Source organism: Amblyomma americanum, chromosome 1 (assembly GCF_052857255.1).
Source record: "Amblyomma americanum isolate KBUSLIRL-KWMA chromosome 1, ASM5285725v1, whole genome shotgun sequence".
Taxonomy (NCBI): domain Eukaryota; kingdom Metazoa; phylum Arthropoda; class Arachnida; order Ixodida; family Ixodidae; genus Amblyomma; species Amblyomma americanum.
The window spans coordinates 223715290-223733728 of record NC_135497.1 but is presented as its reverse complement, the minus strand read 5'-3'; the positions used below and the strand labels follow the sequence as shown (position 1 = coordinate 223733728).

General features: G+C 47.5%; 1 long non-coding RNA gene across 1 annotated transcript; it reads left to right on the top strand.

The window, feature by feature from the left end:
* The first annotated feature begins 12833 nt into the window (after positions 1-12833).
* LOC144095304 (uncharacterized) lies at positions 12834-15646 on the top strand. The gene is made up of 3 exons (XR_013306715.1): positions 12834-13017; positions 14805-14897; positions 15523-15646. It is a non-coding gene; the product is annotated as an uncharacterized LOC144095304 (long non-coding RNA).
* Positions 15647-18439: the final 2793 nt, after the last annotated feature.

Here is an 18439-nt window from a genome sequence, read left to right as displayed (position 1 = left end):
ATATCTATAGGTCTGCACAGCCACCATGAAACTCCATAAAAAAGTAATAAAATCTCAATAAGGATAGGTGCCAGGCAGCGAGATATCTACCGCCTGTTTACACGAGGTATTCAGAAAGCTGCATTTCGAACAGTTGATGATAAGAGCAAATGGATAATACCTTTGTAATCTGCAACTCGCTTATGGCATTGCCTTCCTATTTATCTCAGCGGGGAAGTGCAAAACATGATCTATCAGCTAGACAGGGAAAACAAAACGGTCAGTAGAAAAATCGTAATGCAGAAATATAATGTTGAACAGTCCCTGAAATGGAAGACAGCATTTAAAAATTATGTAGCGAGGCGCTGGTAGTTGCAAGGAAATATGTCTATTTAGGGCAGGTAGCGACCGCAGATCTGGAACACAACAATGAAATAACTACAAAAATAAGGTTGGAGTGAAGTGAATTGGCAGGTTCTCTCATATCATGAAAGTCAGTTTACCAATATCCCCTCAGGAGAGAAGTATATACCAGCTATATCTTTCCTTTAGTCACCTATGAGGCAGGAACATGGAGGCTAACGAAAAGGGTTGAACTCAAATTGACAACGCACCGAGCAATGGAAAGGAGAAATGATAGGTGTTACGTCCAGAGACAGGAAGCGAACAGAGAGGGTGAGGGAACAAAGGCGGCTTAATGACATCCTAGTCGAAATCAAGAGGAAGAAATGGCCTTGGCCAGGGCATGTATTGCGAAGGCAAGATAACCGATGGTTCTTAGGGTAAAATACTCTATTCCAAGGGAAGGGAAGCAGCGCAGCAGGGGACGGATGAGGTTAGGAAGTTCGCGAGGGTAGAAGGGCCGCCGCAGGCACAGGCGCGGGTTAAATGGAGGGATATGGGAGAGGCCTTTCCCTGCAGTGGGTGCAATTTGCCTGCTGATGATAATGGTGACCCTAATTATGCAGGCCAACTTTATATTCTCCACAGTGTGCCTTTAAGGTATGGATTACCCACCTTGGTTAGTTTGGTTATGAGGGACGAGGGACGCTATGAGGCTATGAGGGACGCCGTAGTGAAGGACTCCGGAAATTTCCACCAGCTGGGGTTCTTTATCATGCACTGGCATCGCACAGCACACGGGCCTCTAGAATTCCACCTCCATCGAAATTCGACCGCCGCAGCCGGGATCGAACCCACGTCTTTCGAGTCAGCAGTCGAGCGCCATAACCACTGAGCCACCCCGGCGGCTATTTTGGTTGCTGGGTTTTTGCGTTAGATGAGCAATGTGTCAGCTGGTCGGGATGCGTCACTCTAGCGCCTTTGCAGCTATCGGCGATTTTCACGACACAGATAGGCGCCACATTCGATTCAACATAGAGATGCCACAGAGGACTCCCTCCGGGGTCAGCCCGCACAGCATCGCGATTTGTTTTTTAATTTTGGGATGAGCTGGCCCTTGTTTGTCACGGTGACACCATTGTGCAGCCCAAACAGTCTTTTCTCGGCGGTATCAAGGAATACACCGGTTACAAGGAAGAGACCGCTGTCAGGTGTTTGAAATTGGTGGTCCACGGGCGCTTTAAAGCAAGCGGGAGCCTTTCGCGCTTCGCCTCCACACAAACGCGGCCGCCGCGTTTTTGTTGTTGGCCTCTGGAGGAATGGCACACACGCACAATGGGGGATTGGCCAGAGTGATTTGCACATTCAAACATTAGGAACAGTTAAGTTTGGCGTAGATTAAATTTTGTTGTAGTGGAAAAACTTCAGGCAATCGTAACTATTAAAGGAATCTCATTGGCGCAATGATGAAATTATGAAGATAATCGTGCACTGGTTTTAGGACATATCTCCTGGCGTGTGCCCCAGACGAGAAAAGGACCGGAATAGAAAGAGGGAGGTTCTAATCGAGCGAAGGGAATCCACAAAAGAACTCTACGCAGAGAAGCAAACCAGCGACTGCAGGAGAAAAAGAGATAAAGTACGTGATCACTTGACCGGCACAAATAAAGATTCAATCGTGGTATTCTGCACAGCAAGAGGGTCAAAGGTGCCTCGCATTACCTTGAACTGCATAAGCGGACACTCTAAAGAAATGCCAAATGCAGAAAATCCGCTGTAGCAAGGAGAGGCTCATGACTCAAGGAGTGAAGTTGCAGGAACTGTTGAAATCGAGCTATTGTCAACTGAACAGTGTCAGGAATCAATGGTACCACAAGTCCGAAATGGATAGTGTTTGCCAAAACTAAGCCATAACATTAGAATCAATGCCGCAATGACCGGGTACCCACTGAAAACGCAATTCTTTGATGTGTGGTGGAATGAAAAATGTTAGGAACGGCTGTCAGCTAGAATTATGACCTGATTTACATTGCAAGGCATCTCTTGAAAGGCCAAGTGAGCCCACAAGTCGCTGTTAATCGCTCCGAGGAAACAGTGGGCGGGAAATCCAAAGTCTCTGTTCTCGCCTTCGACCTTTCCACTCGAGAAGAAATAAATACTCATAGTTGAAGTAGGACATCGTAAATTAATTTTATGAGGACGAGAAAAGACATAAAGGTTCAAATTTTTCAGTAAAAAATTCAAGTGACCGTGGCCGCGTTTCAATGCCTTACACTACAGTAAATCTTTCTTCTTTCACTCCCACCTTCCTCCCTTCCCTCACGGCGCGGCTGAGTTGTCCACCGATAACTCGGACAGTTACTGAGGCCTTTCGTTTCCTCGAAAGCAATGTTCATTCTTAATTTTTCTTAAAGGTTTTTATCAATTACATCAGGGATAAAGGCAATTCAGGACGGGTGAATGATAAAAACTAAAATATCAGGTAAGCAAGACCGAGCGGTTATCAATCCGTCATGCTGCTTCGCACAAAACGAGATGGAAGACGTGGCCAGTCAATGTCGCTTGAGTTGTAACTGATAAAGCTTTTCCCTTGTTTCTTGTCTCGTCCTCATAAATTTCATTTACCGTGTCCTAATTCAAATATGAATTTTTTTTTGTCGGCAAAGGAAGAAAGCGAGAACAGTGACATCGCATTTTCGGAGCGATTAACCGCGACTTCTGGTTTGTATGGCAGCGAACAGAGGACGCGGAATCAATGTAGTGTCACTGTGATAAAATAATTTCCGGTGTATAGTAATCGATTCTTATCATTCGCCCGTCTGTCTGACTGATTAGAGCAATAGCGGTGTCATGGAGCAATAACGAAGTGCAAAAAATCGCTCTTTAACGCCATTAATACGATTAGGACGTGCGAAAGCATTTGGTTTCGAATTCTCTTGACTATTGCCAACACATTGTCTTAAAATATCCTTCGATTTCATTTGACTCTTGCCAAGCCATTGCCTTACATTGTCCTCGAAAACAATTTCCTTTAAATTTTCCTACCAAGTGCACGTCCCCGAGACGACGACGTGCAATTCTCAGAGCGATGGCGTGTTAAGGGTACAACAGGAGGTGCGGTTGACTGCGGCGATAGCACAATGCTCTCGTGCAATGGAAATCGAAGCCGTACTGTGCGTACCGCCGCGGGTTCGAGACCCAGACGCGGCATTATTTACTTTATTTCTGCAGGTTTCCCAAGATCAACCTCAAGGTCATGCAAGGCACAATTTCCGGGGCTGGGTTTGACCGTGTGGAGTAGTGCGTTCGCACAAAAAATGGGGGACACTTCAGCTATGCCGTAAGGATATGACGCGATACCAATAATGCATTTAAGCCCCGTAAGGGGAATTTGAGCTGAAGTTTGCATTGCCGAGTGCGGTGCCTTAACACACTGCCTAGAGAGAAGAGCAAGCACTTTTGGTTAGTACTATTAGTAGTTTTCCGCGCCACCTTCAGGCGCTTATTGGCGTGAGCCTCCGCGCTCTGTCGAAGGCGTAAGTGCCGTGCGTCAGCTATCTGGGCTACGCAGAGAGAAGCTAGCCAATGAATGCTGTCAGCCAAACGCGGATATCTAATCGCGCAGAGTGTGTTCTCGCGTTTTCGGTGGCCCAAGCGGCTGACAAAAGCAGTTTTGAGTCACCGAATGGAACAATTGCAGTGCCACCTTGGCATCGCAGGTTCTCCATATGCGGAATAGGTCGTTTTCAATCTCTCGCCACCAATCATTAATTGAACTGCCAACTACCACGGTGGCTAGTTGTGATAACGTCGCAAGGTCAAGTGATATAAGTGGTCCACCTGCCTCCTAGATTCCTCCTGAGGATTTTTCTTGGGTTGTTCGCTCACGGACGACGATGACCACGGTTTTCTGCAGCAAAGGAACCGTAACGCCGTCACGTTAAAAGAATTATAATGAAATAGAATTCGCATAGCATCATCACATCACATCTACCCTTCTTTACACAGATAAAAAATATAATATCAAAATACCTAATAACCCTGCCATTGCAGAAACAGTCGCGCATAGGACTGTTCGTGCTCGAAGTTTACCCGATAGCCGCGTATGTTCAGTTTAGTGTAGTTTAGTTTATGGGGTTTAACGTCCCAAAGCGACTCAGGGTATGAGAGACGCCGTAGTGAAGGGCTACCCAAATTTCGACCACCTGGGGTTCTTTGACGTGCACTGACATCGCACAGTACACGGGCCTCTAGAATTTCGCCTCCATCGAAATTCGACCGTCGCGGCAAGGATCGAACCCCCGTCTTTCGGGACGGCAGCAGAGCGCCCTAACCGCTCAGCCACCGCGGCGGCTCCGCGTATGTTCAGGAATGGTTGTTGGCCAATAAAGCCTCGTATTAAGTCGATTAATACATTAAGTAGAATTATCGTTCTGAAACCAGTTTCGAGCGGCCGCGGCGGCTTCAGCGGCCAGACCGACGAGGTTCCAAGTTGGAAATGTTTTGCCGCACCTACTTAAGTTTAGCCGTGTTAAACATTGGCTTAATTTTTTTTTTCTCGATCGGGAGACCACCTTGTCCACGCGCAGCTTAGCGAAGGCAGCTAAAGGTTAAAAGCAGTAGTTTACACTGCATTAAGGTGGGATAGTTGGTTCGGAAACATCATTAAATACGCAGCTTGATCCTAGACACACAGTTTAAAGAAAGGGAATGAAACATGACACATGGCACAGAGCAACAAGTTCTATTTCAGTGGCAACATGTGTAACAGTTTATATCAGAAAAAACAAGAACACAAACAAGCATACTCTTCGAAGTGTACGCTAGATTCGGTTTTCTTTCCTTCTGTAAAGTGGCAGAGGGTGTGTATATACACAGTTTGTCTGAAGAAAAACTTTGTCCCTTCACTCCATTTAGTGAGGTTAACATTCTAGCCCCGCGATTAACACGAGACTACGATGAACCATATAAGTATAACAGCATATTTTGCAAAGTGTAACCTGCAAGGGTCCCAGGGGCGCATACATCCGCCGTCGCACAACGAAGCAGACAAAAGCGACGACAGACACTACGTACAATGGTGGGCTACCACAACAAATGAAAGTTCCTTCCCACGCTTACCGCAGTTGCGATAAGCCCCTTCGCCGAATGCAACTCGATTATGACGAAGGCCGGACCCCGGAACTCCAAACCCAACCGCGGCGGCTGCATTTTGATGAGTGCGAAACGCTCGACTACTGATCCGGAGTTCCCGGGTTCGAACCCGACCGCGGCGGCTGCGTTTTTATGGAGGAAAAACGCTAAGGCGCCCGTGCGCTGTGCGTTGTCAGAGCACGTTGAAGATCCCCAGGTGGGCGCAATTATTCCGGAACCGTCCACTACGGCACCTCTTTTTTTTCCTTTCTTCCCTTCTTTATACCTTCCCTTACGGCCCGATTCAGGTGTCCGCTGATATGTGGAACAAATACTGCGCCATTTCCTTTGCTCAAAATTTCAATTTTCACTTGGACACCAACGCCACGTACGTGAAAGCGAGAATGAGGTCTCCACTGAACCACGGAGCCGGTTGTGCGCGTTTCATTTCGTGAAAATGAAAGGCCTTTGCAAAGTTGTCAATGCCAAAAAACTCCATGAACGACGTCGGCTCACTTGTTCAGTTTGGTATTAGAGGAAAGGAAATGGCACAGTAAAATTGATTTAAATAATTGGTTCTTTTGGGGGGGAAAGGAAATGGCGCAGTATCTGTCTCATATATCTTTGGACACCTGAACCGCGCCGTAAGGGAAGGGATAAAGGAGGGAGTGATAGACGAAAAGAAGAATAGGTTCCGTAGTGGAGGGCTCCGGAATAATTTCGACCACCTGGGGATCTTTAACGTGCACTGACATCGCACAGTACACGGGCGCCTTAGCATTTTTCCTCCATAAAAACGCAGCCGCCGCGGTCGGGTTCGAACCCGGGAACTCCGGATCAGTAGTCGAGCGCCCTAACCACTTAGCCACCGCGGCGGGGCGCACAGTAACCGTCTCACATATCTCGGTGAACACCCCAACCGCGCCATAAAGGAACGGATAAAGGAGGGAGGAAAGCTGCAGCGGCGGAACACCTGTGGCTCGGTACTACTAGTGGCGCATGCGCAGTAGCGACTAGGAGCGATGGAGTGAGAAATATTCGTGGAGAGGTGAGTTGTGACGTCATGTGTCTCCTCGGAGCACCGCCACGGCGAAATCGACAGTTCGCGGCCAGTAAAGCTTTCGCTTTAAAAATAGCTACTGCAAAAGCCTGCTTTGATTGCGTTCCGCACTCTGGATAGGCAGCGCGCCCTCCCTGCGACCTTGGGAGGTGGCATGCAGTTAATGGTTGATCGCGAGAGGTTGATCACCAAATGAACGCTGCGGCCTAGCTCTTGCTGCAGTATCGCATCTCAGCCACAACGCTGTCATTGCTAATTCAGTCAGGCCTCATCTCTCTCTCACCACCGCCACATGTATCAAAGCACGAATGAGGCGGCAGCATATCCAGGGAGCCAGTCATACGCCCTTTGCTCAAAGCCGTTACCGCCTAGAACATTGTCAACGCTGACGCCAATGAACACAGTGAACGCCGACATCTTTCGCTTTGAATATCCTGGATTAGCTGAGCAAATCCACATTAATTTTTTTAACCTAAACTTCGTGCAAGCTCGTGTAGGTCTGTGGAGGCGGGGCTACAGCTATGACGTGAGTCGCTGCACTCGTCTGCACGAGCGTCAGCCAATAGCGTGATACGGAGCACCGTTTTCCTCGGGAACAGACGACAACCTCTGAATTTTTGAGTCGTCATAGTTTATTATGAGATGAAATGAAGAAATATATACTGCAATACGTTTTCACGTTGTGTTCATTACGGTACAGAAATAATAATAATAATAATAATAATAATAATAATAATAATAATAATAATAATAATAATAATAATAATAATAATAATAATAATAATAATATTATTATTATTATTATTATTATTATTAATCTGTTTTTGGGGAAAGGAAATGGCGCAGTATCTGTCGCATATATCGTTGTACACCTGAACCGCGCGGTAAGGGAAGAGATAAAGGAGGGAGTGAAAGAAGAGAGGAACAGAGAAGTGCCGTAGAGGAGTGCTGAGGAATAATTTCCACCACCTGGGGACCTTTAATGTGCACTGACATCGCACAGCACACGGGCGCCTTAGCGTTTTTCCTCCATAAAAACGGAGCCGCCGCGGTCGGGTTCGAACCCGGGAACTCTGGACCAGTAGTCGAGCGCCTTAACCACTGAGCCGCCGCGGCGAGTCGGTGGGGAAATGTAATGTCGTTTTTGTTTCTCCTCAAATGCAACGCAACACACAAACTTGTATCGTCTGCTCTGCAGCCGTCGCTACTTGAGCAGTAAGTTCATCGTCAGATGAAGGGCCGACGACAAGTTCCTCGCGCGCACTACAAAGCATCCATGCATATTTCGTGACTAGGGAAACAGCGTTCTGCGCCGCGTTGAAACCGGCGCTCCGCGGCATATAGGGTGCGACTTTCGATGGCTGTCCCTCCGCTCTCTGACAGCGGCCTGTCCGACCACTTAAGGCGCCGACGTATTAATACACAGGCGTGAAAAACGGTACTGTAAGCTTAGGGAGCTTCGCACTAACATACATGGATACGTATACACGACCATGTACGCAAAATACATTTTTCACGTGGGTCGCTGAGCGCCGATACCAACCGACCGAACGCGTCTTACCTAAGCGCGAAGTAGCGTTCAGCGCACTTAAATTCGCACTTTCAGTCCTGTAAGCAGCTTTTATCTTCGTAGAAGGTGAGGTTGCTACTGTCGTCGTATCGTGAGTGCACCGCCATAAAGCTGCCGTCGTCCAGGTGGACGATCACCCCAGACTTGCGATACTGCGCAGCAACCGCTTGCGGCATTTAGTCAGAAAATGGCTTTGCATATTAAAGATCCCCACGTGAACGAAATTATTCCGGAGCCCTTCACTACGGCACCTATTGCTTCCTTTCTTCTTTCACTCCCTCCTTAAACCCCACTCTTACTGCGCGGTTTAGGTGTCCGCTGATATGTGAGACATATATTGCGCCATTTCATTTTACCAAAACCCAATTTTCCAATTTATCGTTTGAAACGCGCTCCTTCTTTTTCGTCTGCTAGCCTACACCTCCAAAAAAAGCGGTGTAGAAAGTGTAGTCCTCGTGCTACACTACGCATAAAACAAATGCGTCCGTGGAGATGGGCGGAGCTACACTTTTTCTACACTGGCAAAAAAAAAGTGAAGCAATGCTACACTAGCTACACTAGTGTAGCCAGTGTAAGTAAAAAAATGGACCTATTATCTCACACGACGCCGCGGCGTGCAGCGTTACTCTTGGTTGCCTCGCCGTCGGCAAAAGGCTCCCAGTAGTCCTTGCGAAAACGCGTGACAAACTTTTTGGCGTGCAGCTCGGATAGCGTGGGCCTCTCCTGAGCTTTCCTTCCTGCATGCATGACGGCCTCTGCTCTAAATTTTTCCTGATTGATTGATTGATTGATTGATTGATTGATTGATTGAATTATTGATTGATTGATTGATTGATTGATTGATTGATTGATTGAAACAATCTTTATTACCATCAAAAAACGGCGCTTTCCTCCCCGCCCCCGCCTCTATGGTTTGACGTCACCATCCGCTTTCTGCGACTCTTTTCGTTGCATACGAACCACCACATCCGCTTCCGACGTTTTGACCAATCAGGTGTAGCCACCGCACGTGTCACGCAGCGTACCTGCCATCGAATCACGCTCAGCGCTAGTCACGCGTCGAACATCTTGCGTTGAACGCAGTCCGTTAACGAGCCCCAAGAGCCACGTCACTGCTGCTGCACTGCAAGAAGACACCGGCGAACGTAGGCCTCGCTGTCCTCATCTCGGTGCAACTCGACGATGTTCCAGCGCTCTGCGGAACTATTACTGGAGCCACCGGCTACGCTCGGAGACAACGCCGGCCCTTGCCACAGCCGCGGAGACGTTCTTGAAACCTGGTGCGACGCACGAGCCCACGGTGGTACCCGAGCGCGGAGCGCCAGCGTTCTTCTGGGAGCTGCTACTGTCTGCCCTTCCCCGATGAAGCCGCATCACGCCTACAGCTTGGAGTTGCAACAGCCACCGTGGAACCACTCCTTCATACATCAAGCCTGGCAGCCAAGGAGTGAGCGGCCAGATGTTAAGGTACGTTCTACGTGCACTCTTCGCGCGGTTGTGGCTTGCGTTCATCTCATCGACATAATAGAATACGTTGTGCTCCATCGGCGCGACGTGACTGCACCTGACAATGGCCGCGCTGGTCAACGTGGCAAGCGGGTCGGTCATAGCCCCAGTCGCCGCCTGGCACGCCGTTGTCGTCGCCTGCGTCCGCGCCGTCCGCACAGCCAACGCATCGAAGGTAGCCGCCTCGTGCTTCTGGCTGCCTGACACGCTGCTGCTCGAGCCCACCATGTTGCGAGAGACACCGCTGTCGATGAATCTGGTGCCCGTGGTTGCCTCCAGGTCTCCGAAGAAGCGGAACACCTCGTCGACCACCGCCTGGTTCTCTTCCATGCTGGCTCTCGAGGACCCCACCTCGCCACAGACCATGCTGCTTTTAAGTCTGCGGCGCTGGTACCACCTGTGCTGGGTTTCGTCGTGCCGAGTGTCCTGTGGTATATGGCCGGCGTATTCGACGGTTAGCATGGCGTCGGAGGCGCTTGCGGGTTGGCTGCAGGAAGCCGCACAGGCGAAGGAGCTCGAACGCCAGTGATGGGCCGCACTTCATCGTCTTCAGAAGATGAGGCAAGCGCTGGCGTTCGAGCTCAGGGCGGCTTCTGCGCCCAGCCGACCCGCTGGCGGTATTACGTGCTTGAAGCTGAAGATGACCGGCCACCTGCTGCTCAATAACATATATGCGGATGCGTGAAGACCAGCACCCATGGTGGGCCTCGAGGACGTGGCGTCGTCCGCAATCATTGGACGTTGCATGTGCTTCCGGATGATAGACTATTTCATTTTATATAGTTTAATCGTGTAGACGTTAACTGAATTTCTCGAATTTTCGCTTCATTTCGTTATATAATTTTACTAACGCGGATTTTTTCTTCAATTTGTTGCTGAAAATTATTGGAGCACTGTTTTTCGGAGAAATACAGGATTTGTCCAGAAAAAAGTGTCTCTGAATGTCAAGCGCAAGCCGCCGCCTTTCCACAGTGCTTCATTGCGCTCGGCTGCAGACCCGAAAGACGCGGGTTCGATACCGCCCGTGGCGGTCGAATTCTAGATGCCGTGTAATGTCTGATGTGAGTGCACGTTAAAGAGCCCGAGGTGGCCGGAATTTACTCAGCCCTTTACTACGGAGTCCCTCATAGCCTGAGTCGCTTGGGGACGTTAAAATAAATTTAACTCACAAGCCAAACAGAATATCAAGTGGATGTCTTGATGCGCTCGTGTTCTGTAGTGTCCCAGCTTTTGCGCTATGGAACCTCATGTGAATCACCCACTACCCTGAACAATCTCCTTTCTAATGCAGGAAGTCTGCAACTATTAACAAAGGTTGCTTGGCGGGATTGCTGGGGTTGCATGAGATCAATAAGGCACAAGATGGCATTGAGCACACATAAGAGAAGAATACACATGCGGACTACGAAACGCCTTGTATGCGTGCGCTGCTAGTCTCTAATGTGTCCGACGTCCTTCTGCGCTTCGTGCTCTGCACTACCAATAATCGTTCTAGCTAAACTGGAAGACAACCCTTTTAAAATATCGAGGGCTGTTAGCGCTATTGTGGTGATAACTTTGCGCGGCAACAATTTCATGAATACACACAAAAAAATTAAAAGGGGAACCGCCATCTCGACTTCTAACATAACCTGGGGCCGAATTACGGAGCGCTCTCAATATAACTCTAAGTTTTGAGAGCTTGACGTCAAAACTTTGGAGGACACTTAAAGCTTCGTCTTTAAGAGTGAGACGCGACAGCATGTTGCAGCGTTCGCAAGGAGTGCAGGGATCGCCTTTGGCCGTTCGGCGCGACACGTTGCCCGTTGAGCAATTTAAGGAAACGACGCCTGTCTCACATATTTCGGTGGACGCCCGAACGGGGCCGTAAGGGAAGGAAAATGAAATGAAAAGTGGTTTTAAGGAAAAGAAATGACGCCTGTCTCACAATTCTCGCTTGCACCTGTTCCGCGCGGTTCAGGTGTCCACTGAGATGAGTCATTTTTCGCTCACGGCCAACGCCGCCGACGACACCTGCTTTTCTGCGACACGAGCTCCTTGACACTGTCGCGGTAAAAGGACAACACGAGATTCTGATAGTGGAATCAGCCAATTAGCAGCAACTCTGCGGTGGCTCCGCGCCGGTAGCATTTATTTGCACGACAAGGGACCTTTGGCTAACGTTTTGCAGTAAAGACGCAGTGAATAAAATGAGTGACGCTTTAATTTGCTTAGAAGCTGTATTTAAAACTCAACACACCAAGAAAAACAAGAAGTACGCTCAGTTTTGCATTTAAGTTTGCTGTTCAGTCGCTGCTGTTCCCGTGCGGGTATGCGCTGACAGCGGAAAAGCGTTGGCTACGTGGCGTGAGCTGCTGCCCAACTTGAAGGATTCAGCCTTATCAATTCATCCACAAAGTCATTCATCCTGAACATCACATCCAGAAAAAGAAAAACAGCTGGGCCATATTCGGAGTACACGGGTTTGAACCCGACCGCGGCGGCCGCGTTTCGGTGAAGGCGAAACGCAAATCCGCCCGTGTGCTATGCGATGTCAGGGCATGTCAATGATCCCCAGAGGTCGAAATTATTCCGGAGCCCTCCACTACGGCACCGCTTTCTTCCTTCCTTCTCTTAGTACCTCCTTTATCTCATCCCTTACGGCGCGGTTCAGGCGTCCGCCGATGTGTGAGACAGATACTGCGCCATTTCCTTTCCCCCAAAACCAATTTCTAGTTTTCTGGGGACATATTACGTACGGCAAGTTTGTAAGCGTGACGTCAAAATCACTAAACAGTGTTTGACAGCCCTTCTGACGGATCAGATAATCAGTCAGACACCAGCAAGGCTCCACCACGGAAGCATTTATTTGTACAAGGGGCCATATGCTAACGTTTTGTTGTGAAGCTGTCGCGAATAAAATTAGCAAACTTTTATTTTGTCCAAAAACTGTTTCGAACTCAAAAATAATAATGAAAACAAGAAGAGTTCGCAGTTATGAAATTAAATTCGCTCTTGCAAGAACTTATGTTGCGGCGAAGGTGCGCTGACAGCGGCGTGAACATGTCATCTTAAAAAAGAAAAAAACAGCAGCGCAATGAATTAAAACAATAACTTTCTATTTCGCTAAAAAAAAAGTGTGTTGCAAGCTTAAAAACCGGAAGGAAAATAGAGGCGCTCTCAGTTTTGCAATTAACTTTGCTGTAGGGTACATTTTCTTGCCATGAGGGCGCGCTGGTAGTGGTAATGCGAGAGCATGGCGACATGCAAAGAAACAGGTGATTCCACGACATGTTTCTCCTTTTTTACGTGTCGACTAAAATCAAAGTATTGTGCCGAGGTCTTAAGCGTAGAAAAATTTGATTGAATGCAGTGAAGGCCGTAGGTGCGCAGGAATCAGCTCGCAAAGAGATTTTGGCACGAAATTCGACGAAGACGACTTGTTGAGGTAAGTTTGCTGTCCGCGGTCTCTCCCTATCGATGACAAAACTGAGCGAATACGGCCGTGGGAAAGAACGAGGGCGAGGAAAACGGTCAGATGCACAGTTTAAACCATCTCGCTCGTCCTTGATCTTTCATAACTCTGCTAGTTGTTCTAATGCAGCGCACGTATGTACAAGTGAATGAACAGTGTTGTAGATTCCCGAATATTTATTCCCTGTCTAAAGAATATTTTTCGTTGGCCCATACCGAGAAATCGCCTAGGGAATCGGGATGAAATACTGTTATGATTTGAAATGGCAACACCACCAAAGAGGCGACGGATAGAGTGGTTGCTCACCGAATATCTCGAAGAGCATCCGCCCTTGGCACGGGCCTCGTCAGAGCTCTCGCCTGAGTACACGGCGGCTCGCAGGCGGGAGCTTTGGGAGGAGATTGCCGCCGCCTTAAATACAAAGGGAATGGCAGTCAAGTCGGCTGAACATTGGCGCCATTCGTGGCATGTACAGGAGCCCACAAGACTTAACACGAAAGACGGAAACCGTGTCTTCCACTGGAGTCCGTGCCGCGAAATGATAGTCACCGGGTGCGAGATAGTGCTGTCTGCGCGTTCACGGCGGCTAGCGATAGCTGGTGCGCAGCTTCGCTTTTTCGCCTGTGCCCGATCGCCGCGTAGACAACACAGTCATAGGCACACCCTTTAGGGGGTCGTTTTGTCTGCGTTTTGCTCGCTGAGACGGCCACGCACGCACAGGCAGCGCGTTGCAGTTTTCTTATCGCGGGTACCCGAAATAGCGCGCTAAGTATCTGCAGCTCGCGCACCTTGTGAGTTTGGTGCGAGAACCGCTGATCCAACAAAATAAATGTTTTGACAAGTTTGGTGCCCTTACAAGTTCGCCCATATATGCGACAATTTCACGCAGAGCACCACACTGCTCATAACATTTATTCTTTTAGACTGCAGCCTTTGGACCAGACTCGCAAGGCGCGCGAACTGAGGCAGCTAGCTCGCAATTTCGGGTTCCTGCGATAAGAAAACTGCAACGCAGAGCTTGCGAGGGCACAGGCGATCGGCCACATGCGAAAAAGCAAAGCCAGCTGCTCACCAGCTATCGTCAGCCGCCGTAGTAAACATACCGAGAGCATTATCTCACAGCCGGTGATTATATATATATATATATATATATATATATATATATATATATATATATATATATAGAGAGAGAGAGAGAGAGAGAGAGAGAGAGAGAGAGAGATGTACTGGTCGGGGGATGGGGGAAGAAAATAAGGGTTTGCTCTGCCCGGTAATTGCCTCCATCGAAGAGGTCATCGCAACTGGGCTTTGCTCGTGGAGCTGGCAGCAGTTCAACAGTAGTGGCTTTCCCGCGGCGAGCGGAGTTGGCGTGGCTGCAAGCTGGCCAAGGGTAAGCCTGTCAACATTGTTCTGTGGAGGACCGCGTGAACGGTCCTGTCGCAGTGGCGCCGGTGGCGGCAGACTGCCGGTTGTGGGTGGCCAAGCCATTCAGCTTATCATCGGGCCAGTGAGCGTCAGGGGCGTCGCGGGATCTTATTTTGAGCAGGTTGTAGCGCCTCACCCCCCCCCCCATCTCCACCAGGTATGACCACTGTCGTTAGTCAACTGCTGTGACGTTACAGCCAGTTGCAAAGTTTACAGCTTGGTGGTGATGAAGGATTCTTGACCGAACCTCAGGGCCATGTGCTGTAAGCAATGCAACCCTATGATGAACTTCGAGACATTCATGTTTGAACGTGAGGCACTGTGCCTTCTTGCAGGAGCAGCCCAGCCCACCTCTCTTCTCGTCAAGAGTTTCAGTGGTCAGCGAGCCAGGGACAAGCTGCCTGCAGAGGGAGGCTAGTGTGCAGCTGGTAGGTGAACTGCATTTCAAACTATTTTATGTGTATGTCTTACAGCTTGTGTACAGAGGTGATGACCTCATCTGCATTTTTGCTAATTTTGGAATGTGTAGTAGTGCGTAATCTCGAGATTGCAAATGCAGCCTCAGCTTCTTTACCTTCCTTTTCTGGTAGTGATCTTTCACCTTCAGCCATAGTACCGACCAACCACACATTTTAGTCGTACACATTTCACACTTTGCTGAAACTGTTTGCTAGGCAATTGTGTCTTGTGTAATGATTTCATGTAGACGACGCCAGTCAAACATCCTGGCTGGAGGAGACGGGGCAGACATCTGCTGAACTGCTGGTGGATGAGCTGCAGCAGCATCGGCAGTGTGCTGAAACAGCCAGTGAGGTGACCTGCCAGTATGCAGGCTCCGCATTACCCTCTTTTCAAGGTGCTTGTAATAAATAGCATTTACAGGAGCGCCATACAGTCACAGTTGTTTTACTATGTCCACAAAAGTTTCCTTCAAATCCGGCATATTGACAAGTAGTGCTGCTCCCCTCAGACGTTGCAGCAAACAGTTTGCTTATTCCACATCGTGCTGTGTCGCATGACAAGTGTACATTCAGTCTGTTTCCCCTCCAACAGGCACCCACCAGTAGCAGCCCATTGCACCACCCGCATCGGCAGTTCCAGGCCGTCCATTGCGGTTGAGGAAGTAGCAGGACAAGGAGGTGGGCAAGCTGCTTAGGGAGACAAGATGCAGAGCAGACCTCGCTAAGGCACGCAAGGGGCAGGATGCCGAATTTTCAGGCACGCCTCCTGGATGTATGGGCTTACAGGATGCGCCACATTGTGTGCAGCAGAAGCAGCTCCATGCAACTTAATGTTGCTGCGTCCACTGTTCTAAACCTGTGCTTAACCTCACCATGACCGTCTCTTGTGGGATGTGGCCCAGTATATTTCAGTAGGTCATCTATAACATGAAAGTGAAATGATCTTTGAATGTATTTGGAGCAAAGGTTTGCTATTGAACTTTCTTTTATGCGCAGCACCTCAACGAGGCTGCTCCAGACAGAAAGCGGCTATCAGCCACAATGTCAGACCTTGCAACAACAGTGCGGGACGCGAAAAGGGAATCGGCGAGCCTGCACGAGCAGCTCGTACTGGCCATCTCTTTCATGGTGGTGCTGCTGCAAAACTAATTACAGCTGCAATCAACATAAGTTTTTTTATTGTTTTTAACTCTTGTTTTCTGGCACACTTTTTTTGCAGCCTTTTGCAAGACTCAGAAGGTGTGGTTTTCTCTTATGGTGCGTTTTTACCTTCTGCAAGAAGCAGGAGGTCTCTGATAATTTCTAGTCTGCCTCTGTGTATTTTTTCAATGGTGCCTCTTTACCTTCTGCAAGATACAGAAGGAGTGTGATATTCTCTAGTCAGTGTGTGACGCAGAAGGCATGTGATATTCTCTAGTCAAGCTGTTTTTGCGTAATTTCAACGGTGCCTTTTTAAATTTTGCAAGACGCAGATTTGTGATATCTAGTAAGTTTGTATCTGCTTTTTTCTGATTGTACTGTTTTACTTCTCCAAGATGCAGAAGTGTTAATGGCCTAACTATTGAATTGCTGCAACGGGACTTTTCATGCAGTATTGCCTGCATTGTTTTGTACGGCTCGGCATGACTGCTCTATGTTCTGCTGTTCAGTGAGGACCTCTACACGCATACCACCTATCTGATGTAACTGTGATGTTTACACGTCTCTATATATGTATGAGGACTCTTTGCTAATGCTGCATTCATTTCGAGCACTGCGACTTGCACTAAGTGCCATGCACTTAGTGATGCACCATTTGCATTGAAACTGATGCACTGTTCATCATATGCAGTGATAATGGCCATTTGTAATGTAATAGTAATACCTTTACTTTCCATCATAGTGATGGGGGAGCTAGGGAGAAAAACTGGGCACTTGGCTTGACGTGGCTCACCCCCCCCCCCCCCCCCCTAACAATAATAAAAAAGTGAGAAAGAGGCACCAGCAGAACAGTGTAGCATGCGCAGAAAATAAAAGTGCACTCGACAACCCATTATAATCATGGATTGTCAGCTCGAGATGCACAAACAAAAGTGAGGACATTTGCACGAAACCTGCGCAGAAATTTGGTTGTTCAAAAAAGTGGCCACCATTTATGCAAGAAAAAAGTTAAAGAAACAAAAAAGACCCATTTTGTTCCCACTAGCCGCAGAATAGTGAGACAAAGTGAAAGTTCAAATCTTTGAACACCCATGTCGAACTTTTGCACTCTGAAAATAAGGAAATGCAACAATACAAATGCCACTTTTTAGATTACAAAATTCAAGTTTTAGGTGAAGAGAAATGAATGAAGAATCACAATCACAGCAAATAAAATGAACAAAAACATTTCCTACTAGAACATATCTAGAATATATGAGGAAACAGGTTCAGCCACGAATAAAACTAATCTGTTATCAGCTTTCATTGCTTGCTGCAGTTGAAGGCCATGTTTGTTTAGAAAATTCAACAAGTTTGGAAGGTGATCTCATATCATCTGTTTGTCATAATTTGTGCAACATAACACTTTATTTCATATATGTGGGGGTGCTGGCAGTATAATGTGCAAGTTTTCTCTGTAAGGAAGCCAGCTCGTTCAAGAAATCAACATTATTTTTAATTTCCTTTTTGTAGGCTAAAGCTAGGCGGTAAGCCTACATATCATATATGGCCATTATGTTATGTTTCTGAAAGGGCAGAAGAGACGGATAGTCATAAAGAGCGTTGGAAATATTTCTTAGCATTTTTTTCTGCACTCCATCTATTTTATGCATGTTACTTCGGGTTGTCGTTCCCCTGGCAAAGTGACAATATTTTATGTGCGAATACAACAATGCTTGGTGTAACAGAGTTTTAACATTGGGAGGGAAGATATGTTTGTTTATATTAGTCAAGCTGAGTCATGACAACTTCTGTATAATGTCATCCACTTGGGCATCACCTGACATCTTTTCCGTGCAGACGACACCAAGTATTTTAAATGAGCTTACAACTTCTATATATTATTATGGCAGATATCTTCATCGATGAATACGTTCCTATTTCTTGGACGAAAGGGAATAGCTTTTGTTTTATTAGCATATATATTGAACTTGTTTCACTTAGACCATTCTTCAATACTTACGAGTGCTCTGTTTGGTTAAATAGTTGATTGGGCAAAGGGGCAGAAAATAGTAATGTCGTGTCGTCTGCATAAACAGCAAAAATTCGGCTACATCATCTATATCAATGCTTTTGTACATGTTAAACGTTTTGTAGTCATGTAAAATCTATTATATAGTGCTTACTGAACATTGCTCTACTTGTGTACTAGGTTTGTGCACTTACTGCAGAAGTGATCTTATTGTCTGCACAAGCTGTGCAAAAGCTGTGATAATTATCAGTTGAACTTGTAGTCTTGCAATTTTTTTTATCACGTCTGAATGACAATTTCTGTTGCACTTGACAAGACGTATGGAATTATTGTCGATGTTATGGCATGCATTATGTTT